This window comes from Mirounga angustirostris, unplaced genomic scaffold (assembly GCF_029215605.1).
Source record: "Mirounga angustirostris isolate CCGP_5_RB_7025 unplaced genomic scaffold, mMirAng1.0.hap1 SCAF_11, whole genome shotgun sequence".
In the NCBI taxonomy this organism is placed as follows: Eukaryota; Metazoa; Chordata; class Mammalia; order Carnivora; family Phocidae; genus Mirounga; species Mirounga angustirostris.
The window spans coordinates 7,155,317-7,183,305 of record NW_026991719.1 but is presented as its reverse complement, the minus strand read 5'-3'; the positions used below and the strand labels follow the sequence as shown (position 1 = coordinate 7,183,305).

At 45.8% G+C, this 27,989-nt stretch overlaps 1 long non-coding RNA gene across 1 annotated transcript; it reads right to left on the bottom strand.

Annotated features, from left to right (window-relative positions):
- Window positions 1-47: 47 nt before the first annotated feature.
- Window positions 48-27,793, bottom strand: LOC135361901 (uncharacterized). Its single transcript, XR_010406030.1, has 7 exons — window positions 27,540-27,793; window positions 26,830-27,005; window positions 25,094-25,182; window positions 15,369-20,883; window positions 15,055-15,206; window positions 11,761-11,928; window positions 48-1,247 (listed from the first exon to the last, which is right to left on the bottom strand). It is a non-coding gene; the product is annotated as an uncharacterized LOC135361901 (long non-coding RNA).
- Between the last annotated feature and the right edge of the window lie 196 nt (window positions 27,794-27,989).

Here is a 27,989-nt window from a genome sequence, read left to right as displayed (position 1 = left end):
TCTGCCCCGACACCCTCTCACCTCCCTCCCTCACCACGCACCTCATTTCTCACGGGATCCCAAATGGTCTTCGTGGCTTTCGGCTCCTTACCGGTAAAGGACTCTGATGATGGGGTAAGAGCAACTGAAAACCAACGTGCTGTGAAGCGCATCTTTTTCTCTCCTCATCCTTGAACCCCTGGGCTTTCCCGAAGAGCCAGAGCAGACCCGTGTCTCTGGTATCAGGTGTGGAAAACCGCCACACAGGGGTCGCCGCACGGGGGTGAGCCCGCAGTCCTCTGGATGCCTGGATGCGGAGTTCAAAGGAAATAGCTAGCGAATTCTACCTTCCGCAAATCCCCAGGCCAAAGGTAGACTTTTCAGTAAATGAATAATCCCTGAGTGACATCCGATGAGTTCTTTCAAAGACATTTTCCTTCACCCTGCCCCGACCCCTGACCTACACTTCATTCCTTGCAAAACGGATGGAACCCACAGTGGAGACTTTGCCTTCAGACGTGGCCTCTGTTGTGGGCTAAGTAGAAACCTCGAGACCACCAGAGCATCAGTTTACACTTCGACCTTCCTGCAAAAGCTGGCCGGCTTGGTGCCTTTAATTTTTAGAGCATTGATTCTAGAAAAGTTTGCTTTAGCAAAAATTAGAAAGTAAAGGTTCGGGTGACAAGCAAGATGTTTCATGAACACATTGTGTGTTTATCCAACTAAGCGGCTCCGAAATTACATTTTTAATGCTCTTCTTTTCCTAATAATATAGAATATTAATATCATGTAAGTCAAAAGGGAAAAATTCTGGGTAAGCATAAGTGCAGAGCTGAAAGCTTACTCCAAGGGCTAAGTTGTGTGCCGCATTGCACTAAAAGAAGGAATGCCGAGTGGACACCAAGGGAAAGAGAACGAACACTGGCCGAGACCCTCCTATGTGTTAGGACCTCTGCTGAATCTTGCCCTTGACCTCATTTATTACCACGGTGACAGCTACTGTCCCCAACTGTGCGGACGAATGACTGGCTCCAATTCACATCATGGATAAGTGGCCAAATCAGCATTCAAATCCTGTGCTATGTAATTCTTCATTCAGCATTAGCGACTGGGCCCCTAGGATGGGCCAGGTGTGAAGGGGCCCATCAGTACTCTTCATGGAAGTCCTTAATTCGTACAAAGCTGTCTTTCACATGAATCATCAAGAGTCCTCATACCGACACTGACAGTCAGATGATGTATCTCTAGCTTTGTATTGCCTATGGAAGCTAAAGGGAAGGAATCATTTGGCCAAAGTCACATAGCTAGTAAGGGATGAAGCGAAGTTTTAGATCTATGTCCCTCTGGTTCAAAAAGCAATAGATTTAAGTTATTGTGTTTTAATTAACCCCTCTGAGCCTCAGTTTCTTTGCCTGTAAAATGGGGCTCATGGCAGCTTTACTCATAAAACCCAAAAGGGGGGGATGATCCCAACGTCTATCAAGTGATGAATGCATATACTAAATGTGATCTATCCATACAATGGAATATCATTCAGCCAAAAAGGAATAAAGTGCTGACATATACTATGACATGGATGAACCTTGCAAACATGATGCTAAATGAAAGAGGCCAGACACAGCAGGCCACAGAGTGTGTGAGTTCATTTTTAGAAAGCTTCAGAGGGGCGCCTGGGTGGCTCAGTCCGTTAAGCGTCTGCCTTCGGCTCCGGTCATGATCCCAGGTTACCGGGATCGAGTCCCGCATCGAGCTCCCTGCTCAGCGGGGAGCCTGCTTCTCCTTCTGCCTCTTCCCCTGCTTGTGTTCCCTCTCTCTCTCTCTCTGACAAACAAATGAATAAAATGTTTAAAAAAAAAAAAGAAATGTTTAGAATCATAGAGACAGAAAGTAGATTAGCGATTGCCTACTCTCTGCTCTTTGGTCCTTCCTCCAGGACGGCCCTTTGTCTGTCCACCCATCTGCCCATGGGACCTCGGAGGCTGCACCCCAATGCTAGCGCCACCTGCCCGCCCTGCCCACTTTCCCTACCGCTTCCCCTCTGGCCCGGCGAGAGTGAAACGGGAGCATCCCCCATGTGTCAGTCCTTTTTCGGGGATGTCTTTCCTTCATTGTGGACTCCTACCATACTGCCAACTGGACCTAAGAACTCGCAGCCTGGAACGAGAACTCGCAGCCTGGAACGAGAACTCGCAGGAAGGCAGTAGCCAAGAAATGCCAGGACAGGGGCCCTTGGGTGGCTCAGTCGTTGGGCGTCTGCCTTCCACTCAGGTCATGATCCCAGGGTGCTGGGATCGAGCCCCGCATCGGGCTCCCTGCTCGGCGGAAAACCTGCTTCTCCCTCTCCTACTCCCCCTGCTTGTGTTCCTTCTCTCGCTGTGTCTCTCTCTGTCAAATAAATAAAATCTTAAAAAAAAAAAAAAAAAAGAAAGGAAATGCCAGGACATGGGCAGTTCTTAACAAATGAGGAAAGGGGAGATGGGAACATTAATGAGTGTGCAAGCTGTTTGAGGAACTGCAAAGTCAGATACAGATCCCCGTGGGACAAGAAAGGAAAGACAAGCATGGAAGAAAGGACAGGGCGGGGGGTGGCGTCTAGGCCCTGCTATGATGTTTGAGCTTCATCTGAAATAACATGGAACTCTCCTGAAGGATTCGACTGAGGGTATACCATGATCGGATTTCTATTTTAGACGAACGATTCTTGCAGCCTGGAACAAGTCACAAGGCCATCAGCAAAGAAAGGAAGTCAAGGGGGAAGGGCAGGTGGGGAGAGAAGGTGGGAGACGCCCAGTCCAGTTTGGGCCATTTTGAGTTGAAAGTGCCTATGAGGACTGGAGCCGGAGCTTTCTGGATGGGGTTGGATGGCTGAGTTTGGAGCATCAGAGGCTGGAGATCCCCAAAGGGAGAGGGAGAGAACAAGACACAAAAGGGGTGTGGAGGACATTCCAGCAAGTGCTGGAGTTTGGGGGTGCCAAGAAGAGAATAGGGCTTTCAGTCCAGAGATCGTGATAAGATAAGCCACTGTTGTCAGAATCTGGTGTTCGTATCCTACCTCTTCTCCTTCCACGCCGTTTTTTTTTTAAGTTGTGCACTTTTTTTACACATCTGTATTTTACCCCCAGAGTACTTAACAACATCACCACTTTTTAAAAGGCCACGGCACAAAGTGCCACATGAACCAATGCTGTGATGGGCAGGTGGGCCTAGAGCCAACATGCAGAAATAACTTGGCGACGGCTCAATCACCAGCCCCGTCCACCAACGTATTCAGAGTTTGTTTCTTTTTGTGCTTCATCTTGAAATGTTCATCATTTTTAGACTGTTGCAGTGCAAATAAGACAGTGAAATATTATGCAATTTGCATGACCAACTGCACAGCATTGTGATTGCCCCATCGCACTCCTAAGGGCAAAATGTTTTCCGTGAAGCTGGGTGTGCGCAAGAACCCCCTCAACTGCATGGAGAAAACCATCACATCGCCTCCCTCCCAACTTCCTTCTCTCCAGTTTAGCCCCCTCTTTTTTACTGAGCAAGTGATTCTCTAGCCGCCTCAACAAGAGTTGAAAATTGGTCACCTTTTGAACTGTCTTTCTAAGAAATTATTTGCTTTTTCTGAAACGTGTGTATTTCAAAAAGAAAAACTAGTTTAAAATATTGCCTGTCTTGACATATTCAAACTGAGCAGATGTAAAGGAATACATTAAACCCGTTTTTCAAAGGTATGCCCATTAAACACACATTCAGACGTGATTGAGCGCTAGGCTTCTTATCGTAAATGCGAGCCTTCCTTAAACGCCACTGATTATCACCTCCAACGGCCTGTCAGTTTCATCAGAACCAAATATAGCCCCAGATTCCTTCTGCCTTTTTGTCGGGGACTCCCGAACAGGGAAACACGCAGCCATCTGGTTCCCCTTTGGAATGGCTGTGTGTTATAACATACAATCACATGTGATAAAAGGAAGCGTAGGAAACATATGGTGCAGGGCCTGAAGGTATTTGAAAGATTGCACCAAGGGCCACTTTTAGCTCATTTTATACATGGCCAGAAGAAAAAAAAAATTTTTTTTTTGCAAAGTCATTTGCAACAGTATATTTGTTTGCCCAGCGTGATTGCATTCTTCATCCGCTCTTTTGATGTTAACTCAGAGAGCGACAGTGAAGCGGACCGACCATAAATCAACAGGTTACAACTGGGTCTCTCTGGCATTCTTCTCCACTCTGAATGTCATGTCAGCCGGCACATATTGAGGCAATTCTATAAATTGGGTTATCTTGAGAAGGGGAGAAGTGAGCAGGGAGATAAAGGATGGAGAAAAGAGTGCAGAGCAAGCTCAAAGAAGCTCTAAATTCCTGATAAGGATCAAGATGCCTCAGCTTATGTGATTTACTATACCCACAGTTTTGTCTAACCTCGTAGACAACTTGGCTCCAGATTTTTCAGGATATATGTGTTCAGTTCAGTGGCACATAATAACAGCCTGGTAGGACTGATCTGCCTTGATTACGGAAGAAAATAATGTGTTTTTCCCAATGAAATACCTTACTTGTTTTCCAAAGAGACTCAACCCACGACTCCCAGACATTATCTTATTCAAAAAATATATATATATGTACACCGTGCTTGTTACATGCTAGGCATTGCTCCAAGCTTGCAAATGTATTAACCCTCACAATATAAATGCTGTCATACTCAAAACAGCCATGTGACGTAGGCATAATTATTATTCTCATTTGCAGATGAGAAAAATGAACCACAGAAGTAACTTGCCCAAGGACGCAGAGCCAGTAGGTGGCAGATCTGGGATTCAAACTCATCTCCTGAATCATTTTGTTGGAAATGAAGACAAGAGATGCACCTGCTTATCTCAGGTAAAAAGGGGTATCTTCTAACACACATGGACTAACTGCGAGTAACCCTGGAACTGAAAGCTTCCAGTCAGCACTGAGGACTGGAACGCTGTCTGCCTCTCTCAGTCTCGATCTGTGCCTCAGTATCTCCCCTTCTCTCTGCGTCTCCTTGCCTCCAACTCACTTGTGGTCTCTCGTGGTTCCTACTCTTTCTCACAGATCCTCTCCCCTTTAGCTGAGCTCTGCGGTGTGCTCGTTCTCTCTCTTTCTCTCTCTCTCTCCCCATCCCTCCCTGCTTTTGACTCCCAATCCTCCAGAAAATGGCTGGTGGCTCTATCAAGCCAGGCCACATGGTAGTTTCCCGGACAGCCTCGCGTTGCCTTCCCTTGAGTCAAGCCCACTCCTGCCACTCGCCTACGTGGATGAGTGTGATAACGAGTCTCCAGAGAGGGCCCCAACAGCTCTGTCACCCCCATATGTGCATGCTGCAAGAGATGACTCCGTTTCCCTCCGCTTGAGTCCCGGCTGGATGTGGTTCACTTTGGCCAATAAGACTGTAGTGGAAGACACATTCTGGGACTTCTGAGCGCAGGTCTTAATAATACTGACAGCGTCAGTTTCCTTCCTCCTGGCAATCAGCCACCGTGTTAGAAGTCTGACCACCCTGGCTGGGAAAAGCCCCAACTCTTACACCATGTTGCAAAGAAGACCAAACTATTCCAGAGAGACTGGCAGAGAGGGAGAGAGACCAACTGACCTAGTGGAGAAGCACCGAGGTCCCCGCACATAGAGGCAGAGCTTTCTGGGACATTCTGGCCCCGCCAAGCTGCCCTGTGACGCAGCCAAATGAATGACCCTCGCTGATACACACGCAGGAGGAGAACGGTCCAACTGAGCTCTGCCCCAGTTCTGGACCCACCATGTTGTCACAAATAACAAGTCATTGTTTGAAGGTTCTAAGTTTTGGGCTAGTTTGTTTTTAATAACATTGTTCGTAAGGTGAAACAGGAAAAGGGTACAACCGGAGAGGTGGATGGAGGTCTGGGAGGTGCCTACCAACGAGGCCATAAATGAAGCCAGGAGGAAGCCGCAACCGCCGGCTACAACAGACCTGTCTTTCCCTCCTTACGGCATTCCGGCCTCACCCAACCCCTATGAGCCAATTAGTCTTTTGGCGAGAAGAATGTTGGTGTAAATTGTCGATGCAACTTCCATAAAGTCACTTACCTGAGATTTAACCCTGACCTCCACAGCCCTGCTCTTCTCCCTCTACCTCGCCTGGAACTGCCTCGCCGCCGGGACCAAAATCAAGATCCCCCTCTTACGCCCTCTGAAGGCCCAAGCAGGAAACCTCCTTCTGTAGTGTACCTCCCGCCTCCATCCCCAACCTCAGCTGCAAACATTTATTGACCCCAGCCCTGCGTGGGACGCTGTGCTAATAGCCCAGGATTCAAAGAGATTAACACTCCAAGGTTTGACAGCAAGGAAGTTAAGGGAGGAGGCAGATAAACACATAAACCACAGTACTAGTGCACGGCAGTGGGTGCAAAAAACCAGAGGACTCTTTAAGGTTATTTATTTATTTTGGGTTGGGGGAAGGACAGAGGGAAAAGGAGAGAGAGAATCCTCAAGCAGACTCTGAACTGAGTGCGGAGCCCGATGTGGGGCTCGATCTCACGACCTTGAGATCATGACCTGAGCCGAAATGAAGAGTCGGATATTTAACCAGCTGTGCCCCCCAGCACCCTGGCAAAGGACTGTTTAGAAAAACAGCAGTCTGGGAACTTGGATAAGGCACTGGGGTGAAAAAAATTATTATTTAAATTAATTTGAAGCTACTCAGGGTGAAATAGAGATTTAGGTTTTAATTAATTTAATTACATAGATAAAATCCCTCCAAATAATTAGAGGCTTTCAAAGTCAGCTGCTCGAGGGACGCCTGGGTGGCTCAGGTGGTTAAGCGGTTGCCTTCGGCTCAGGTCGTGATCCCGGGGTCCTGGGATCGAGCCCCATGTCCGGCTCCCTGCTCGGTGGAGAGCCTGCTTCTCCCTCTCCCTCTGCCTGCCGCTCCCCCTGCTTGTGCTCTCTCTCTCTCTGTCAAATAAAAATTAAAAAAATCGAAGTTAGCTGCTCGAACAACTCGAGTAGCAGAATAGTCTGGTAACCATACCTGCAAGAAGACAGCCTCTTGCAGAGTCCTGAGCTGGTCCTCAGAGAATGTGGAAATCAGCGTGAGAGTTCTTGCCATCAAGGATGCTCTGGAGACATCTCAGTCTCGCCCCCATCTGACTTTGTGCCTGGGTGGCGGCCGGCTCCCCAGCTCACCGCTGCTCTCTTGCCCCAACACTGAGCTGTGTCTCTCCATTTGGCTTTGGAGGGGAGTGTCTCTGCAGAGCCCAAGCTCACTAATCCGCCTGAGCGGGTACCGTCCAGAAATGTAGGGGGTTCGTGTGCTTGGAACAACAACCCTCAGCTAAGAAGAGATGGGGGGATAAATGCCTGCACCTCCCCTGTCTCAGAATGGCAATTCTGGGGCACGTTCTATACCATTCTGTAGGAGTCCCCGGTAGGACTGAGCCCTAGGTGGCCACAGCTACAACCCCCTCATTCACATGCTCTGTATTGGTTTCCCCACCCTCCCTTCCTCCCTCCTGCTTCTTGCAATCCCCTCTCAAATAAATAACCTGCATCTAAGTCCTTATCACAGATGCTCATCTCAGGGCCTAAGACCAAGCAAGAGGCAGCTGGAAAGGAGGGAAAGAAAAGACGGGGTGCTGAAGTAAGATCGCATACTTTGGGTGAGAGGCAAAGACAAACCGCCCAGACCCCCCGTTTGCCCGACGGCTGACCTTGCCTAAAGGGGACCCTGCCGGTTACCTGCCGACGAACTGAGCAGCTGTTGACAGAAATCTGAACGCTCCAGCTAGGACCCTGCAAAAAAAGTCTCTTTTTAATAAAGGATGCAGAAAGTAATACTGATACACCCGACTCGGATGGATCTCAAGCGTATGCTGCGTGAAAAAGCCAATCTCAAAGGATTCCACGCTATGTGATTCCTTGCATATAAAACCACCTCGAAGTGACAAAATCATGGTGAGGAAGAACAGGTCAGCAGTAGTTAGGGCGTAACAAGAAGGAGTTTCTTTGTGGTGATGGAACAATTCCCTTTCCTGACTTCGATGGCTTCTCGAATCTACGCATGCGATTAGATTTCATAGAAACACACACACACAATGTCGTGACAATGAATCAGTATCTTTATGGAAGATACTCTTTGGGGAAGCTGAGTGAAGGATATACAAGAACTCTCTGCTACTTTTCCAACTTCTTGTAAGTTTTGAACTATTTCAAAATAAAAAGTTATAAAATTGAAAAATATTTTTAAAGGTCAGAGAGAGAGAGAGAGATACAGCCAGTTTTCCCTTTCTTCTCCTTCAAATGGCTGTTTTGGCCATTTTACTAGCATACAAAGATGAACTAATGAGATAATCCATGTCAAAGTCCTGTCCCAGTATGTCCAGAATAAACATTATCAGTTCTTACGAGTATGATTATCATTGCAAATACAATACAAATTGTTACTTCGGCCACCTCACCAGCCAACAGATTTCAGTGAAGGCATTTATTCTACTGCTTAAGAAAAGGGAACTGAAGAACTGTCTGTTTCTTCATCCTGATTCCTCCTGGCCCCAACTGTTAAAGAGAATTTCAACTTGGCTGAACGTGATTCAAATTGAACCTGGGAAACAGAGGGGATGATATCAGCGACCAGGAAACCAGTCTTTGAGCGGGGCATCTTCCAGTGACCTTTATGCAACAAATGCATTGAACCTGATGCCGATGAAAAGAAGATCTGCCTGCCACATGCACAGTTTGCACACCGAAGGCTGTGGGGCTGAGATGGAGGTGCGCACGTGCGTGTCTGGGAGCACCAGGGCATGAGCCACTCTTTGACTAAAAGCCATATGATGGACGCAGGGTCGGGGCCAGGTGGGGAGGCAAAGGCCATGAGCCACACGATGGGAGGTCAGTCACAGGGAGCAGATGTTGGAGACCAAAGCAGGTTAGTGGGAGGAAAGCGGAATCGGCGGGCAGTCTACGGAGTTGAAATCTTTGCACACGAGCAATTAAGCAGATCATCGGTGGGAAATGTTTAATATTTTTGAACTATTTTTGTGTCCTCAATGTTAAAGAAACCTTAAGTGTTAGAGTCAAATTTTAACTTAAAAAATTCTCAAAGGTGTACATTCCCTGGCCACCTCCTTGGGCCGTGTGTGTGTGTGTGTGTGTGTGTGAGATATATATATACATATCACACACACACACACACACATATTTCACACACACACATATATATAAAACATTATATATAATGCCACAGGTGTGTATATTATATAGATGGACATATTGATAGCCCGGGTTGGTATACAGATATGAAAACTAGCGACCAGTATTATTTCTTTTTTTTTTTTAAGATTTTATTTATTTATTTATTTATTTATTTATTTGTGAGAGAGAGAGAGAGAGAGAGAACGAGCAGAGGTGAGGGGCAGAGGGAGAGGGAGGAGCAGACTTCCCGCTGAGCAAGGAGCCCAATGTGGGGCTCGATCCCAGGACCCTGAGATCATGACCTAAATCAAAGGCAGATGCTTAACTGACTGAGGCACCCAGGCGCCCCACCACCAGTACTATTTCTAACAGAAATTTATATTTTCTCCAGTTTTATTGAGAAATAATTGACGTACATCACTGTACAAGGAGTTCGGCATGATGGTTTGATTTATATATTTTGTGAAATGATTATCACAATAGGTTTACTTAACATCTATCATCTTGTATAGATAAGAGGAGGAGGAGATTCCTGAGCTCAAAGTTAAAGGATGAATAAAAGAAGGAAGTGGCATCAAGATAGACAAAGCGCTGAGGTCGGAGGTGACACCACGGGCAAAGGTATGCGCTGGCTTGAGCCAGGAGCCCAGAGGTTGAGAGATCGGGCTGGAGAGCTAAGCAAAAGCCATGTCATGACGGCACCTAAACTCCTTGCCAAGATGTCTGGACAGAACCCTAAAGGTGATGAGGACACACTGAAGAATTTCAAGTATATTTGTGTATCAAATTTGGCTTGAGGAAGGTGGCTTGGTGTCAGTGCAGGGTACCAAGTGATGTGGAGTCAGGATGGACGTCACCAGGAAGCCACTTAGAGGCAGTTCAGACAAGACATGATGAGAGTTTGAAGTGACAGCAGACATGGACAGGAGGCCACATATTTGGGGGTATTTAGAAGATAGAATCAGTGGGTCTTGGTGGCCAATTGGTAGAGGAGACATCAGTGTGGACTCCTGAGTTTCTAGCTACAGGAGAAGGGCATACATGAACAGGACAGACAGAAGGGAGCCCAGGCTTAGAGGAGAAGGCAATGAGTCCAGTTATGAACATGCACGGTTTGAGGCCCCCGTAAGTGGAGATGTCCAGGAGAAACAATTCTGGAATTGAGGGTCTAGACCTCGGAAGAAAGGTCTGGGTGTGAAGCAGAGTTTTTGAGATGTTTGCAGTCGACAGCACAGGAATGACTGGCTGACACTTAGTGAGGTAGGTGAAGTGAGAAGAAATTCAAAGCAGGGCAGTGGGGAATGCCAATGTTTACAGGATGATGTGGAAGAGAGAGGGGACAAGGGGACAGAGAAGGATTTATCAAGGAAATGGGAGCAAAATGCAAGCAGTAGGGAAACACCTTTCAAGATGGAGAGAATAATGCTCAACCAAGAACATTTTTGAGTTTTCTGTGGGCTGAAGAAAAGGTGTCATGTGGAAAACAGGAAGATCAAGAAGAAAAATATTCAATTTACCAAAAGTAATGATGACTAAGATCCATATAGGACTAATGTGTTATAGCATCGTGCTCTGTAACTGGTTGAGAGGTTTTACGTGACTTCATACGTGGGCACATAATTTATGTAGAGACCTTTTTCTGAAGATGAGAAAGACTGTAAAAGCAGGGTCAGTAAACTTGGTCTGCATAGGACCAGACAGTAAATATTCTCAGCTTTGGGGGCCAGTCGTCTGTCACAACTACTCAAATGTGCCGCCAAAGAACAACCATAAACACCATGTACGTGGTGAACACGGAACACGGCTATGTTCTTTTTTTTTTTCAAGGTATAATCTATTTTGTTTATTTTATTTTTTTTTTAATTTTATTATGTTATGTTAGTCACCATACAATACATCATTGGTTTTTGATGTGGTGATCCACGATCCGTTGTTTTCGTATAACACCCAGTGCTCCATGCAGTACGAGCCCTCCTTAATACCCATCACCGGGCAGACCAATCCCCCCTTCCTCCTCCCCTCTAAAACCCTGTTCATTTCTCAGAGTCCATAGTCTCTCATGGGTCATCTCTCCCTCCAATTCTCCCTCCCCATTTTTCCCTTCCTTCTCCTAATGTCCTCCATGCTATTCCTCATGTTCCACAAATAAGTGAAACCATATGATAATTGACTTTCTCTGCTTGACTTATTTCACTTAGCATAATCTCCTCCAGGCCCATCCATGTTGATGTAAGAGTTGGGTATTCATCCTTTCTGATGGCTGAGTAATATTCCACTGTATATATGGACCACATCTTCTTTATCCATCTGTTGAAGGGCATCTCGGCTCTTTCCAGTTTGGCTATTGCGGACATTGCTGCTATGAACATTGGGGTGCATATGGCCCTTCTTTTCATTACATCTGTGTCTTTGGGGTAAATACCCAGTAGTGCAATTGCTGGGTCCTAGGGTATGTTCTAATAAAACTTTATTTACAAAACAAGGCAGTAAGCTAGATTTGGCCTGAGGACCCTAATTTGATGACCCCTCATCTATAGTTACATCTTTCCTGACCTTCCCTCTCTTCACCATTGGTTGCCAAAAGGAGGGAAGTGAACAAACCATGTTCAGAAGAGCACAGCTTTTCACAGGAAGGACAGACTGATGCCGAAAACGTGTTGTCGCCACTTCAGCCGCCACAGACTCTAGTAAATGTTCATGGGAATTGAGAGGAGTTAGCTGCTGGCAGAGAGAAAGTTCTTCTGCCTCTTAGCGTAATTGGTGCAGGACCTGCAAATTAAAACACGTAGAATTTTTACTCCAAGCTCCAACTATATGCAAGTGCCATTGTTTTGTTTCTTTCCACAACTCATGTTTTTTTTAAGTCTCTTTTAATAGTCTGGGTAAAACAAAAAGAATTCTAATCAGGTACAGACGTGTGTTTTTGTTCTTTTCGCAAATGCAGTGATTTATATATGCAACATTGACAAAGAGGAAAGGCATTTGAAGTCTTAAGAGAGAAACTCCTCAGCAAAGTCTTCAGTGTATTGAATACAGTGCAAGATTGCAACTCAGTTAAAATATTAGAAATGTTGTCATCCCGGGCACTTGGGTGGCTCAGTCGGTTAAGCGTCTGCCTTCAGCTCAGGCCATGATCCCGGGGTCCTGGGATCGAGCCCCGCATCGGGCTCCCTGCTCAGCGGAGAGCCTGCTTCTCCCTCTCCCTCTGCCTGCCTCTCTGCCTACTTGTGCTCTCTCTCGATCTCTCTGTCAAATAAATAAATAAAATCTTTAAAAAAAAAAAAAAGAAATGTTGTCATCCCTTTAGGGAGAAAAGAGTCAATATTTTATGTGTGCGTGTGTATGTCTGCTTACGGCACTGATTCATCTGGGTTTTGAGCACTCATCCCATGCAGACGGTGGATTTCGGGAGTGCTGGGCTTAAATATTCCGAGCAATAGTAGAATTGCACTCCGTGCCTCCTCTGAAGGCTCAGCCATGTGATTCGCCTTGGCCAATAAAATGCGAGCAGATGTGATGTGTGTCCGTCCCTTGCAGGCAGAAGCTTGAAGAGCCATGGATAGCTCTCTTTCCCTTGGCCGCGATGACCAGCGAATTCCAGATGGTAAATGTTCTTTCAGCCTGGGTCCCCGTTTCTAGTATTCAACTCTCATTCTGGCGGGCGCTCAATTTTTCTGACTAGACCCTGACCAACAAAGATGCTGATATAATTTAATACCCTTGTCTGAACAACAGTTCCTCTGAAGAAGGGGATAGACCATTTTTCCCTAAGTATTTTCCACTTTGCGGGCCATACGGTGTCTGTCACAACCATCCACCTCTGCCCGTGTCTCGGGGCGGCAGCCTAGGTGACAGTCGGCGAACGGGGGTGGCTGGGTTCCGGGAAATCTCTCTTTACCAAAGCAGGTAGCAGCCGGGTTGGACCTGCAAGCTATAGTTTGCCAATGACTCTAGACTCTCATGTACCCCAGTCTTCTATTCTCTGTGTATTTCCTCCTGGCCAAGGAGGGGCTCCTAGACACTCCAAGGAGGGAGGCAACCATAGCTGACACATTCATCATGTATGTCTCAACTGCTGAGGGAAAAGCTTGCCAGAAATCAAAGTCTGACTCAAAATGTAGCAACAGCGGAGGGGCAGAAATTGCTACAGAAATAAACATTTTGGTATCGGGATTTTTTCTACAATTATGTGTGCTTTTGTATTAATTCAAAATTCCCCATAATAAAAAGCGGTGCGGGGGGGGGGGTGCGGGCAGGCAGAGAGGAAAGAGGAAAGAGGAGGAAGGAAAAAAAAATAATATTTCATGTAAGCTTTTTGGAAGATGATTTCTGGGAATTAATATAATTCATGGCTTTGTATTTGGCAAAATTCACATAAAAAGAACATTATGGCTGGAATCATGGCCAGTATTTTATCTTGGAAATAGCATATGCATTTTTTTAATGATTTCTCTAGTCCCTGAGAAACTATAAAGGCTCAGCTGGCCCCTTAATCTATATGACATTTTTATGACAATTAAAATATCACCCTAAGGAGGGTCTTTTGTTCCATTGTCAGATTTTATTGGGCTAGCATAAGCTAACAAAGCAGAATAAAATTATGCAGCTAATATTATATTCAAAACATCAATTTATTACATTTAAGGCTATTCCAAGAAAATACACTGGCCTTCGGTGTCAACCAAACAAAATGAGTCACACAAATATTTAGGATCTGATTATAGTTTTTCCCTGAGAGTAAGTTTCTCTGGATCAGTTAACAAGATTCCTCCTCCCAAACATAATGAGAATTTTAACAGCCACTAAAAATCATCTTATGTCCTTTTGTCAGTTCCTTGCAGTAGTTGTATATAAATTCATCTACCTCCTTCCAAAGAAAAACTGCATGTCTTTGGGGGGTGGGGGCACCGCTTTCTCTCTCCCCCCTCCCTTTTGAACTGTGGAGTGACACAGATATGTGATCGAACCATTACTTCCAACACTTGTAACTGTAGGACTTGGGCCAAGTTGCATCAGCTTTTTGACTGTTGGTTTCCTCATTTGCTAAAAATAAATAAACAAGGGCGCCTGGGTGGCTCAGTTGGTTAAGCGACTGCCTTCAGCTCAGGTCATGATCCTGGAGTCCCGGGATCGAGTCCCACATTGGGCTCCCTGCTCAGCAGGGAGTCTGCTTCTCCCTCTGACCCTCCCCCCTCTCGTGCTCTCTCTTTCTCATTCTCTCTCTCAAATAAATAAATAAAATCTTTTTTAAAAAATTAAAAATAAATAAACAAGTAGATAAATGCCCAGGATTAAACTCTATAAAGCTCTCAGCACTGTGGCTGGCCCCTAATAAGTAGTCAGGAATCACTAGCTGTTTTCCTTTCTGTAGAACCACTAACTTTTTTCCAAAATTTCACTGCCCCTCTTGATCTAGTTTGATTACCAATCAATAATATTTCACCAAAGATCCTGGACTTAGTCTTAGGGGATCCTGCGTCCTTATGCGGTCTTGTACGTGGTTAATCTAGTTAAGCTATAGAACCAACAGGGGAGGGGCGCCTGGGTGGCTCAGTTAAGCATCTGCCTTCGGCTCAGGTCATGATCTTGGGGTCCTGGGATCGAGTCCCACGTCGGGATTCCTGCTCGGGGGTGAGTCTGCTTCTCCCTCTCTGTGATCTTTCTTGCTCTCACTCTCTCTCAAAAAAATAAATAAAAATCTTAAAAAGAAAGAAAGAAAGAAAGAAAGAAAGAAAGAAAGAAAGAAAGAAAGAAAGAAAGAAAGAAAGAAAGAAAGAAAGAAAATAACCCAACAGGGGAACTCTCAAAATACAATTTCCCAGACCCAACCCCAGTCCCACTGAGTTGTAAGGGTGAAAGACAGGGCCCTGGAATGTACATTTGTAACAAGCTCACCAGGCGGCTCTTAAGCAAGTGGCTCGGGATCATCCACACAGCTCGCCTTGTTGCCATGCCTACGGCAGGGTTCACAATCAATGTCATGATCCATTTCCTCACTCACGATCCTTGGGCGCTTCTCACACCTCTGGACAACATCCAAACTGCACCTTTTCAGAAGACGAACCCAAGACATGCAAGAAAAATACAAAAAGTGCACCAGAAAACGTTTTGGTCGTGAGCCGCTTTCAGGGTTATGATCTTCAGGCTAACCCACATTTTATTGCCATCGCTATTTTCAGCTGTGGGGCGAGCTTCAAGTCAATACAAACCGGAAGATAAAAGATGGAGGAGCACAGCCTCCCAAATGCCACTGAAATGGAGGAGAGCGGCCCCTGGCACGACAGGCTTCAGGGTTCTATTCACATCCGATCCGTTCTCTTCATCACTCCTTCTCGAGTCATTTCTGCAGAATAAACACCATCTCTGAGCGGTGATTTGTCACGTAACGTGAGTTTTCATTTTGCTTTTCATGAGTCGTATTGTCCCAAGCACACGGGCTGGCGGCAGAAATGCTATTCCCACCGGAGCTCGGACCGGGCCCGCCAGCTTGGACACTGGCCTGGCCGAGCAAGTACGTCTCACGCCAGGCCACTCGGTCCTCTCAGGGGCACGTATGATGACAAAATCCAGCCACGGTCCTCCTTTTACTTCACTTACTCCCTGATGGAGTCCTTTTGGCTCTTGACTGGGTCTTTTCGCTGTTTAAGGGGCGGTCCTGATCAGAGCCCACCTTAGTCAAACAACAACAGCAGCCCCTTTGGGGAAGAATTTTCCATTCTTCTCTGAATTATCATTTACAACAACCTTAGAAAATAATCTTATCGCCCCCTTCTAACCCATGGGGTTAGTAAAGGTCTGAGTGGCTTGTCCAAGGGTGAAGGGCAATGGGTGGAGGGGCCAGTTCTCGCCCAGGATGTAAAGCTCTTAGCGCAGCCTGCCTCCTTCCACGAGGCCATTTGCAAAAGGGTCAAGGAGGCAACACTGATTTTTGCCTCACTTTTCACTGGCCCAGCTTCGAGAATTAACAGTTCTAGGGGCGCCTGGGTGGCGCGGTCAGTTAAGTGTCCGACTCCTGATTTCGGCTCAGGTCATGATCTCAGGGTCATGGGATCAAGCACCGAATCTGGCTCTGCGCTGAGCGCAGAGTCTGCTTGGGATTTTCCCTCGCCCTCTGCCCTTTCCCTCCCCATCCCACCTCATGCATTCTCTCTCTATATATATATTTTTTTAATTTTTTTTTTAAGGATTTTATTTATTTATTTGACAGAGACACAGCGAAAGAGGGAACACAAGCAGGGGGAGTGGGAGAGGGAGAAGCAGGCTTCCAACCGAGCAGGGAGCCCGATGTGGGGCTCGATCCCAGGACCCTGGGATCATGACCTGAGCCGAAGGCAGATGCTTAACGACTGAGCCACCCAGGTGCCCCTCTCTCTCTCTAAATAAATATAATCTTAAAAAAAAAAGAATTAACAGTTCTAAGATGAAAAGTACAGCATAGGGAATAGAATCAATAATATTGTAATATTGGTGTATGGGACAGACGGTAACTACACCTATCATGGTGGGCATTTCATAATGTGCAGAATTGTGGGATCAATATGCCATACACCTAAAACTAATATAACATTGTATGTTATTTATACTTGAATAAAAAAAATTTTACGAAAAATACAAAGGATTAAAAAACAGAGTTAGCCATTCTAAATATTTGTACCAAATTAGGTGGGGTGGTTGTTGGAGGAGAAAGACTTTTAAGGGTACACCTCCAATGTTTATGAGTGAAAAGAAGGGAGCAAGGAAGAGAGGGAGGAGGGAAAGGGGGAGAAAAGAAGAGGAGAAGGAAAAGGGAAGGGAAGGAAAGAATGTGTTGCGGGTGGTGACAGACCAACCAGAGAACCCCCAGCAGCAGAGCCACCCACGTGTCCATCTGAGGGCTCCTGGCCTTAAACAGCCGTGTCCATGGGGAAGGAAGACCAAGCTGATGTGTGACGTTCAGAGGCCCATCTCACTCTCAGCCCTCTGACAATCATCAGGGTTTCTTCTCATTGAAATAGTGTGTCATGGGGCGTCTGGGTGGCACAGTCGGTTGAGCGTCTGACTCTTAGTTTCGGCTCAGGTCGTGATCTCAGGGTCGTGAGATCGAGCCCCACGTCAGGCTCTGTGCTCAGCTCAGAGTCTGCTTGAGATTCTCTCCCTCTCCCCCTGCCCCTCCCCCCGTGCTCTCTCTCTCTAAAATGAATAAATTAAAAAAAATTTTTAAATAGATAAAATAGTGTTTCATAAAGGAAAAAAGTATCTATGTATATATGTATAAAATCATATATATAAAAAACTTGAATACACATAGAGTTTGGTCCCTTAAGCAAATAAATAACTTATACCCATTTTGCTCATAAACAATTACTATGGCTGATCCACACTATCATGATTTTCCTCTTTTCATGTTGCTAAATCTTGATAATGTTTACATAATCAGTCGATGCCCTATTTTCGCTGATGGCTAGCACTGGTGAATCTTTTTCTCAATTGAGACAGACATGTGGCATGGGATGGTCACTGGATGGGGAGGAAGGCGATTCCATCCTGTTTCCAACTCTGCCACAAACCTTTGGTAACTCACCCATGCTCCCGGGCGCCCACTGTCTCCTCTGTAAAATGGGTTGGGAGATCCTCACTCCTTAAATTCTGGTCCTTGGACCAGCACCATTAGCATCATCTAGAAGCTTGCTAGAAATGCAAAAATCTCAGGCCCCAGCCCAGAACTGCTGAATCAGTGCCTGGATTTTAACAAGACCGCCGAGATTCGAAGGCACAGGCCCTCGTGTAGATGGCTTCTGTGAGTATGAGAGTACCTCACCTGGGGCTCTCTGCACCGCCTAGCTCAAATTCCTCTCAGTGGTTCTCGGCTCTCGCTGAACATTGGCATCACCTGGAGAGCTTTGAAAACTCGGATGCCCAGACCGGTTAGCTTCAAAACTCCAGCAGTGCAGGCTTCGCAAGGCCACTGTTTAAATCTTCCCACGTAAGAGGGCGCCTGGGTGGCTCAGTTGGTTAAATCTTCCCACGTAAGCCAAAAATTAAATAAATAAACAAATCTTCCCAGGTGATTCCAATATGCAACCCTGGTTGAGCACCTAGGTCTAAATATATCTCCCCTGTAGCCCATTCTCTTGTGTGCTTGTTACTCTACCACACATGCTTTTTCTAATCCCCGGGAGTAACAACAGAACTTGGTCCCTTCTCTTCTGGCCAGTCTCTAGCATTGGTCACAGGGCAATGACCGTGGCAGCCGTCGTCAGCCCCCGAGCCCCGGGAATTTGGCATTCACCTTGGACATCTACAATTTTGGTTTACGGACAGCCAACCAATACTTCTGCCAAAGCACTATAAACAGAACCACCACCTGTAACGATGCCTACTTGTTAAGCACCTCTGGGTTCTGAGCGCTATAGAACGCAAGGAAGCAGAATAATCACACATCCTGGCCTATTTCTAAACACACGCCCCTTCTTGAGCTCTCGGAAGAGAAGTTCAGCAGCAGTGGGAGGACAGAGAGAGACAAATCCAAACCAGATCAAAATGGAGGCCATTCTGGCAGCTGCCTGGTTAAGATCATTGATGAATAAGACCCGGAGATGAACAACAGGTCCTCGTGGAGTAGTTTTCATAGCTGCATTTGGCGATGCGCCACACTTCCTTTTTTCACGTTCCTGAGGTCCTGGGCTAATGAACTCCATCATGGATTGTTCCGTGCAGTCCGCAGTGTGGCAGGCAGAGTAATGGCCCCCAAAGATGTCCACATCCTAATCCCTGAAAGCTGAGAAGGTGTTACCTTAGATGGCAAAGGGGACTTTGCAGATGTGATATAGCTAAGGGTCTTGAGATGGGGGATTATCCAGGATTATCCAAATGGGCCCAAGGTCATCACAAGGGTCCTTACAACAGGAAAGGAGGAGAGTCAGAGAAAGAGAGTGACGATGGGAGCAGATTTTGGAGTGATGTCTTTGCCGGCTGGAAAGGAGCCAATGAGCCAAGAAAGCAGAAAAGGCAAGGAAGGGCTTCTCCTCCAGAGCTTCCAGAAGCTTCCAGCCCTGCCAACAGCTTGATTTTAGACCCATTTTCAGGCTTGTGGCCTCCAGAACTGTAAGTTAATGAATTTGTGTTGCTTCATGCCACTAAGTTTGTGGTGATTTGTTATAGCAGGCCATAGGAAACTCAGCCCCCAGAAACCGGGAATAAGAGTGGCCATACTGTCACAGTCAAGATCCCCAGCCAACAGGGGGCAAAACCAGGTTCCCGACCACCTTGACAGAGTCTCGTGTTAGGAACGTGTCACTCGTCAGGGTGTGGTGCAGGTGACCCAAAGACCTCAGCCCACTGGGCCTGGAGAGGCTCTTCCGGAGACAGCACCCTCACCCAAGGGAAGGACACTTTCTCCCCGCCCTCCATGCCAACCATGTCCCTTATTTCTTTAACTAACAACTGCCACTCTCAAAGGAGTTTCGTCCTCCCAGTTTGTCTAACCATTTAAAATATTTTAAGAAAAACACTGTATTATTTTGCCAGGAAATTCTCTGTGATAGAGATACATAATCCACACCACCAGGGAAGCCAGCAATTTTAATCAGTTGTTGCAATAGCGAATTCATCCGAAAGATCAGGAGAATTAATGTTGCCATCTGTGTGAGCACAATTACATTCGATGACATCATAATGATGCTCCATCAACATCCTATTATTGTCTAAGCGTTCCATCAGGCTTGACACACTTTGTTCGAGGTTCGCTATACCTTTTGATACATAACCATAAATAGACTCTCACCAGAAGCAGGAGATCTCTCGTTTTGGATGTCCTAGTGATCCCATCAATGGCCCAACGACATCATATGTCGTTTCTCCAGCAACACCCAATTCTCCATTCTCCACATCGACTGGGTATCCTGCAATTTAATTCAGTTCGGACACTAACTACCCCAGAGGCCAGGGAGGCTGTTCAACATCCTAGAGTGCACGGGGCGGCCAAGAATTATCCAGCCCCGAATGTCAGCAGCGCTGCCGTGGAGGAATCCACTAGGGAGCAGGGGTTTCAGGCAAGGCCAACAGAGAATGATTGCAGACTCTGGGCCGTGGAAAGAAGCTTTCTCAGACAGGAGTCATCACACATGTGTTTTTGCATCCACGTCATTTTAGCTCTCTTGGGATTTAGTCAAGTCTTTTCCAAGTTACAATTCTGGTGTTTTCCTTTATTTTGTTTCCTTTTTTCTCTTAAATATGTTCAGAGTACATAAAGCCTTTCTCACTTCTGTCAGGCGGAACCAAGATGGAGGGCAGATGTCCCCTGGGCACCAGCATATTTTCCAAGGACAGCGGGATGGTGGTGAGTGTGGAAATCGGGTGAGAGAACCCCAGGGGAAAGAAGCAACCCAGGGTGAAGATTCAGGGGTGCCTGGTCCACCAGCCACCTCCTCTAGAGATCTTCTTTCTGGGGCTAAGACCACAGAAGTTTGGGGTTTGGTTGAAGAAGAGGGGCTGGGTCCTTTCCATGTGTGAATGTCATTACCACCAAAAGTCGTGGACCAGAAGGAAACATTTTGGAGACAGCATCTAGAACAGTCTATGGTGTAAGCGCCAAGCAAGTCTGTTTCCCATCAGAACCCCCGGAGAACATGGCCTGTGTCTCTGCTTGCTTCAGATAACATTTTGTGATGAGCAACCATAGATGGCGGCTTCATAAATGCCCTTGAAAGACAACGGGGCAGCCACTGTCTTCTTTTAATGTTTCATCTGGGGGAAAAAAGAAAGAAGTTTCACGTGGGATGTGGGTTCTTTGGCAGCAAGAATTCATGTTCAAAACTCTGAGTTGATAGAGCTCATCCCAGCGGTGGTTGGCGGTTTAGGCTCCTGCCACAGCAACACCACGTAGGACTCGCACCACCTGACTCCTTGAAGGTGAAGGCACTGGGTTTGAATGTCCGAGGGAGGTGCCAGTCGTGGGTGTGGATGGGGCCCCTGCACAAACCCGACCCGGGGTCACACCGTGCATTAGAGAAGGCGAGGTGGGGGCTCCTCTCTGGGGCGCTCTCAGTTGTGGGGGGAGACCTGACTCTGGGACAAGGGAAATGCTCATCAGAGACATAAGAACGCATCACCATGGAAATAGCAGACGCACGGGACTTTTCCCCCTTTGGTGGCAGGATTTGAACCCCTCTAGGACCCTGAGCCAACAGTCTTTCTAGAGAACCAGAATGTTTCTATCGCCCATTAGTCAGGGTTGTGCTCAATGGTGAGCAGAAGTTAAATAGAATCTGCACTGAGCCGACCTTGTGGTGAGCCAAGTGGGACCCCAAGGTCACCCTGTGTTTAGTTCTCCCAAATTGGGGTGCATGCTCAGCAGTGAGCTGGAAGCCAACTTTGCTCCCAGTCTGTGGGAGGCAGAGAAGCGGGAGGCACCAGAGTCCTCTCTCCATAGCTAGAAAGGCGCTAGCCCTGGATAATGCTTCCTGGTCATTGTAGTTGTTTCCACTATGACCAGTACCAACCTGTGTATCCCTTTAGTGAAATGACACAATGTTTCCATAAATAAATTTAAGTCTTAGACAGTGGGTCAACTCAAAGAAAAAACACCTCGTAAATAAAAATATAGGTAGGACAGGGCTGTGGCACAAATCGGAAGTTTGTAGGGAAAAGACTGGTATTTGGGAAACATGATAATATCGCACATCTTCCAAATTGAAGAGTAGTGCTGTACCGGGGCAGGAACTGTGAATTTCTGCTGCAAAGTTCCAGACAAGTAGACCCTCCACTCTGGGTGACCCCAGATAGGTGCGAGTCTAAAAACCAGAATCGTAGAACTGATGGGCCGTTGGAAGACACAGCCAACCTTTTCCCTTTATGGGGGAAAAGGTAGGGGCCAGATTGTTTTAAGTGACTCGTCCAAAGTCATAAAGTTAGCAATTACTGGAGTTGGAACTCTGGTCTCCTGCCGGTTCACCCCGGTCCATCCCCTCTCCAGATTCTACCCGTTAAGTTCCTGCCCAGCCTTCTAGACAAAGACTCCACAGGCCTACATTTGTCTAAGAGACACAGCTAGCACACCAACTCCCACACCAGGGTGCTAATGGAATTTCCAGCCTGGAGATGAGACCCGGAGCCAGCATGTCCAATATCCGGATGCGGTTGTAAAATACAGGAAGCAGGACGTGGGGAAAAAATTGCACATGGTTCATGAGCTGAAAACATTCATCAACCCCCAAACAGTGACTAGCTGTGAAAGAATGAGCCTGTAGGTTACACAGAAAGAAAACTACTTTTAACAAATATTAGCTAAGAATCTATGGACAAAGATTTCTCTTTTTTTCTTTCTTTCTTTTTTAAAAGTGTATGAATATGGGGTGCCTGGGTGGCTCAGTTGGTGAAGCGTCTGCCTTCGGCTCAGGTCATGATCTCGGGTCCTGGGATTGAGCTCTGTGTCGGGTTCCCCACTCAGTGGGGAGTCTTCTTGTCACTCTCCCTCTGCCCCTCTCCCTGCTCGTGCTCTCTGTCTCTCAAATAAATAAATAAAAATCTTTAAAAAATAAAAAATATAAAAATATGAATTTTATGATGTCAGGTTTGTCTATGTTTGATGATTCATTTCTTATGGCAAATATAGGCCAAAAAAAAGAGGCAATCAGTTCATAAGACAGACTTTCACGTACTCTAAGGGCCAAAATAAACTCCTTGGATGAGAGACCAGGGGCTCAACCTCATGAAATATTTCATCTCTGAACCTGAGGCCTCAAACAAATAGTGACACAGTCCACTTCCTCCAGAGAGAACAGAGAGAAGGACCTTTCCAGCAGTGAATGGCTGTGCCCAGCTCAGCTTCAGGAGAGCCGGGCTCTGATGACCTTTTGCATTTTGAAAAGGTCCGGCCATCTGTACCAGGCCAACTGTGGCTTATCGTGAATGAATTGTGCCAAACAGATCATGCATTCCAAGCTCATACCTGCCTTGAAGAAGACACCAGCCTCCTCGGCTGTTGGTAGAAGGTGCCAGTATTTCTTCCATTTTAGAGGCGGTGTTGGAATAAGCAAAACACATTCAAGAGATGTGGTCAGAGACCAGCAGATGCCAACACGTGTAATCTGGCAGCTGTATGTCCCAGGAACTAGAAGGTACTATTTCTCATTAGCAAAATAATGGGTCATTAGTTCCTAACAAGTGAAAACTTATTACTCAGAGTTTATGAATTGATAATCCTATTTATCACAGGAATATGATGACTCATTATTCTCCCACCCAGAAAGGAAGCAAGTTTTTCCTTTCTTGTAGTTTCCGTTGACCATGTTTTTGAGCAAGGTCAACTGACGAGGATCATTTCCCTTATTACCACGTACAGGTGCGCCTCACTGCGCGCAACAGGTAGATCCAGAAAAATATGAACACACCACATTTCTGAATATGGAGGTCTACTTTCAACCTCAAGAACAAGCAACTTGAATGAAACTCGTGGCGAATGATTGTCTACTTTATCGCTAAGTCCTTGTTCTTCACACTGGTCATTGTCAGGTTTCAGAGAAAACTCCCATTTTTATTTATTTATGTATGCTCAGAGAGAGCACAAGCAGGGGGGGTGGCAGGCAGAGGGAGAAGCAAGCTCCCCGCTGAGCAGGGAGCCAGATGCAGGGCTCGATCCCAGGACTCTGGGATCATGACCTGAGCCGAAGGCAGACGCTTAACCGAATGAGCCACCCAGGCGTCCCGAGAGCTCCCATTTCTTTCAGGCTGCCTCCAACTCTTTTCTAAGGCAGAAGAATGAACCACTAAATAAGTGCATTCATTCATTAATTTTTGATCTTGTACAATAATGAAGACTCCAACACAAGAACATATGACAAGTCACAACCTATTTTTTAGTTTTGCAAGCTTTTAAAATTTTATTTTCTATGGTACACACCGTGCTATCTGGGCAAGTAAAAGGGCAAAGGTTGGTAAAAACCTTCCAATTAACTGTGCATTAAAATTCCCTGTGCGTGTTACCGGTGGACTAGGACTGTCTCCGGAGGGCTATGGGGCTTGGGGCAAGTCACATGGGATAACTGAGTCGCCTTGTACTGAGATATATTTCCTCAGGGGAAATCGGGTTAAAATGAACTTCAAAGATCCCTCAGATCTAGAGAAACCAGAGCTGAAATGTCAAGATCAGGAGATAAAATTGTGATTAAAAGAAGTCATCACAAGATAGGAAAAATCACAAAGGGCATTATTCAATTATTTCCTTGCATCTGATGATCGTGCCTCCCGTCGCTGCGCCAGAGGACAGGGATTCAATGACGAAATAGACACCACCACACATTTCTAGAAGCTAGTCAGTAGCAATGAAAACGCACTTGCATGACATGCTGGCTAGTCTCCAAGGGCTAAAAAGCCGGGGGGGTCATGGACGGCTTTGCAGGGGTGAGTATCCAAATCTTTAAAAATATTCCTATCGGGGCGCCGGGGTGGCTCAGACGGTTAAGCGTCTGCCTTCGGCTCAGGTCATGATCCCAGAGTCCTGGGATCGAGTCCCGCATCGGGCTCCCTGCTCTTTGGAAGCCTGCTTCTCCCTCTGCTTCTCCCTCTCTCTCTCTGTCTCTCATGAATAAATAAATAAAATCTTTAAAATAAATAAATAAAAATATTCCTATCATTTAAAAAAATAAAAATATCCATGTGCATATGGAGATGGATATATACACTTCGGAAGCTGTGAATTAAATCACAAAATCATTGGATGAATTTGACTTCAGACTCGTTATTCTGCAGCCAAGCTTGATTCTTCTCACATTCCATGAATCATACATTAGCAGCTCCTCTTAAAAATACAATGTAGTCGCTTTCCCACTGTGTTTACAACCACGTCTGGCCCTAAGTTTTAGTAGGAGGAAAAACAAGCTAAGGGAATGATGAAGTTCATGGACACGCCATTATAACATGATAATTAGGTATAGTTTTCTCTTTTAAAGTTACCTACCTTTAAAACTGGGACTGAGGTAGGATATTAGGCAGGTAGCTTCTTCAAGCTGCGTAAGTAGACAATTTCTTTTTTCCTGAAGCAGAATCCTGTAGGTAAGAAAACAGTTCATTGGTGGATTTCAAAGAGAGTTAGTTTATTTTCCCAGCAAGAAATTCAACTGTAAATTGGTTTGAATGACTCAATTCTAAAAAACACATGTAGGTCACAAACATCAAGATAACAGAGACTGTTTTTGTCTTGCTTGAAAATGTCTCCCCAGCATCCTGAACAGTGCCTGATACACCGTAGAAGCTTCACAGATGGGAGGGAGGGTGAACGGATGGGAGGATGGATGGGAAGGTGGGTGGATAGATGGGTGGGTGAATAGATGGATGGGTGGAAGAAAGGAATAAGGGAAGGACGGGAGGGAGGGAGGAAGAACGATCAGTAAATTTCGAGTATACCAACCTGGCTCCTTTGGTCAAATTAACCAGAAGTTCTGATCAGCTCCCTAAAAAGCAGTACCTGGGCATTATAACACAACCCTACAGTGTATTCTTTGGAGTTTGTGGTTAAGTATTTATTTAACAATATTAAAATGGATATAGTTCTCTTTCCATAGCATGGTTCATCTCTTCTCAGCCAATCTTTTTATTATCTTCACAAAGTCCCAGATTAAGGAACCCCTCTGGCTCTGTTATAAACTAATAGATGAACTGAACAAGCTTCACTTGGCTATCAGAATAAAGCTAAGTGTGCCCAGAGTGTAGGGCAAAACAGGTAAGCAGTAGCCCCCGTGTATTTTCTCTCCACCAGGTTTATTTCTGTCTAGGTTGTGCCCCATTTCACATTTGCTTTTCCAAGTTCAGGGCCAACCCCACTGTGGTTTGTGCCCGGAGGTCATCACACTGTGTGTAATGAATGCTAAATCATTACTCAAGAAAAGGGCACTAAGAGCAGTAAGTGCTTGAAATGCAACTTGATTGATCTTTATCCTCGGACAGTGGTTTCTGGCCTCACGATAAGGAACTTCTTTCTCTTTCTATTGAGTGGCAAGTGAATTCCCTTTCGCAACACGCAGTGGTATATTTATCGATTTACTGCATCTGTCCACATGCACCGAATCTTTCTTCATTTAGCCACTTCTTTTGACCTCTAGGTGAGACATTGGGGTAAAGCTAGGGCTCCTCCTCATTGCTTCCTTATCCTCTCACCCAGCCTTGACTCAGTCAATAAACCTTTAAAGCCTGCAACTTTACGGAGGCCCTGCTCTATGCCCAAGACATACGACCACACCCCGGAAGGAGCTCGTGGCCCAAGGCAGGGAACAGAGAAGTGAGTGAATAATTACTTTCACTTGAAAAAACTTCTGTTAGGGAAATATTTGCCAAGGCTCAAGTATAAGCATGGGAAAGTGGCCACAACATGCCCCTGAGCATAAAGAACCTTTCTCAGATCTCTTTGAAAGCCAAGTTTCCACCTTCGTGACTCAAAACACAATGAGCAGTCCCATGGGAGACTACAATTCTCTCCTTAACTGGTCAAAACCACACCGAAACTCCCTCCTGTTTCAGTTATCTGTTGCTGTGTAACCAGCCACTCCAAAACTTAGTGGCTTAAACCAGAAACGATGTGGTTTTTTTTCCTCATGATTCTGTGAGTTGACTGGGCTTAGCTGGTAGTTCTTCTGAGCCATTTGGTTGTATTCAGTTGGCATTTGAGCCGGCTGGAAGGGCCAAGAAGCCTTCACTCACCTCTGGTGCCCAAGTGGGCTCTCCACATGGTCACCTGGGGCTTTCTCATAGCAAGGTGGTCTCAGGATAGTTAGACCTCTCAAATGGCAGTTGGCTTCCAAGAGGGAAGACATTAAAGCAGCCATTCTTCTCAAGGCCTGGGCTCAGAAGTCCCAGAACGTCATATCCTTGACAATCTGTTGGGCAAAGCAAATCACAGGCCACAGTCCAGATACCAAGGAAGGGGAAAATAGATTCCACCCCTTGACTAGTGGAGCAGCATGCATGTACAGGGAGGAGAGGAATTGATGGTGGCCATCTTGGAAGATGACCTCCCCCATTTCCTAATATGGAATAACCCCCCCCCCTTTTACCTAAGATTGTCGAGTTACACCTATAACAATAAATTTCAATACTGTGCAACAGGTTACATTAAAAAAGTAAAAATTTGCCACCATGTTGTCAGAAAAGGGGAAATAACACTAATTTTGGAAGAATGCATCTGGAAATGCCACACAAAAGTGCAAGCACTTTGTGGTGATCCTCAAACCCTTGAACTTTAGTGGAGGTATTTAGGGCATCTAAATAGCTTCATAAATGCACATTTCTTAGGGAAAAAGAAATGGTGAGTAGCTAAGTGGTTTGTACTAGACAGGGTAATTAATTACTGCAGTAAACAACTCTCAGATCTCAGGGGCCTCACACTTGAAAGGTTTTTTTCTCGGACGTACCACAGTTCAATGCAGCCCGTCAGGTAGGCTCTGCTCCACACAAACATTCAAGGACACAGGTCCCTTCTATATAATGACTCAACATCTGTGGGGGCTTGAAGTCCTCCACTGGATGCTCTGCATTAGGTCATCCCTCAGGGAAAGAGAAAGTATGGGAACTGTTGATGGGCCAGGCGCAAAGATAGAGTATAACACATACCCCGTCTAACTATGAAGAATTCTGGGAAATGTGAGGAAGCTACATGCCCTAGAAAGAAATGGAAAGCCATTTGGTGACCATCTAATCAGACTTTGCCACAAACTCTATGTAACCCATCCCTAACTATCCAAAACATAAATGACCTCTGTTCTTGAAAAAAAAAAAAAAGTTTAATTTGTATTAAATGCCTGTTTGCAGCCATTTGAGAAGAATTAGCTATGAGATATAATTGTGAAGAAATATCTGGGCAG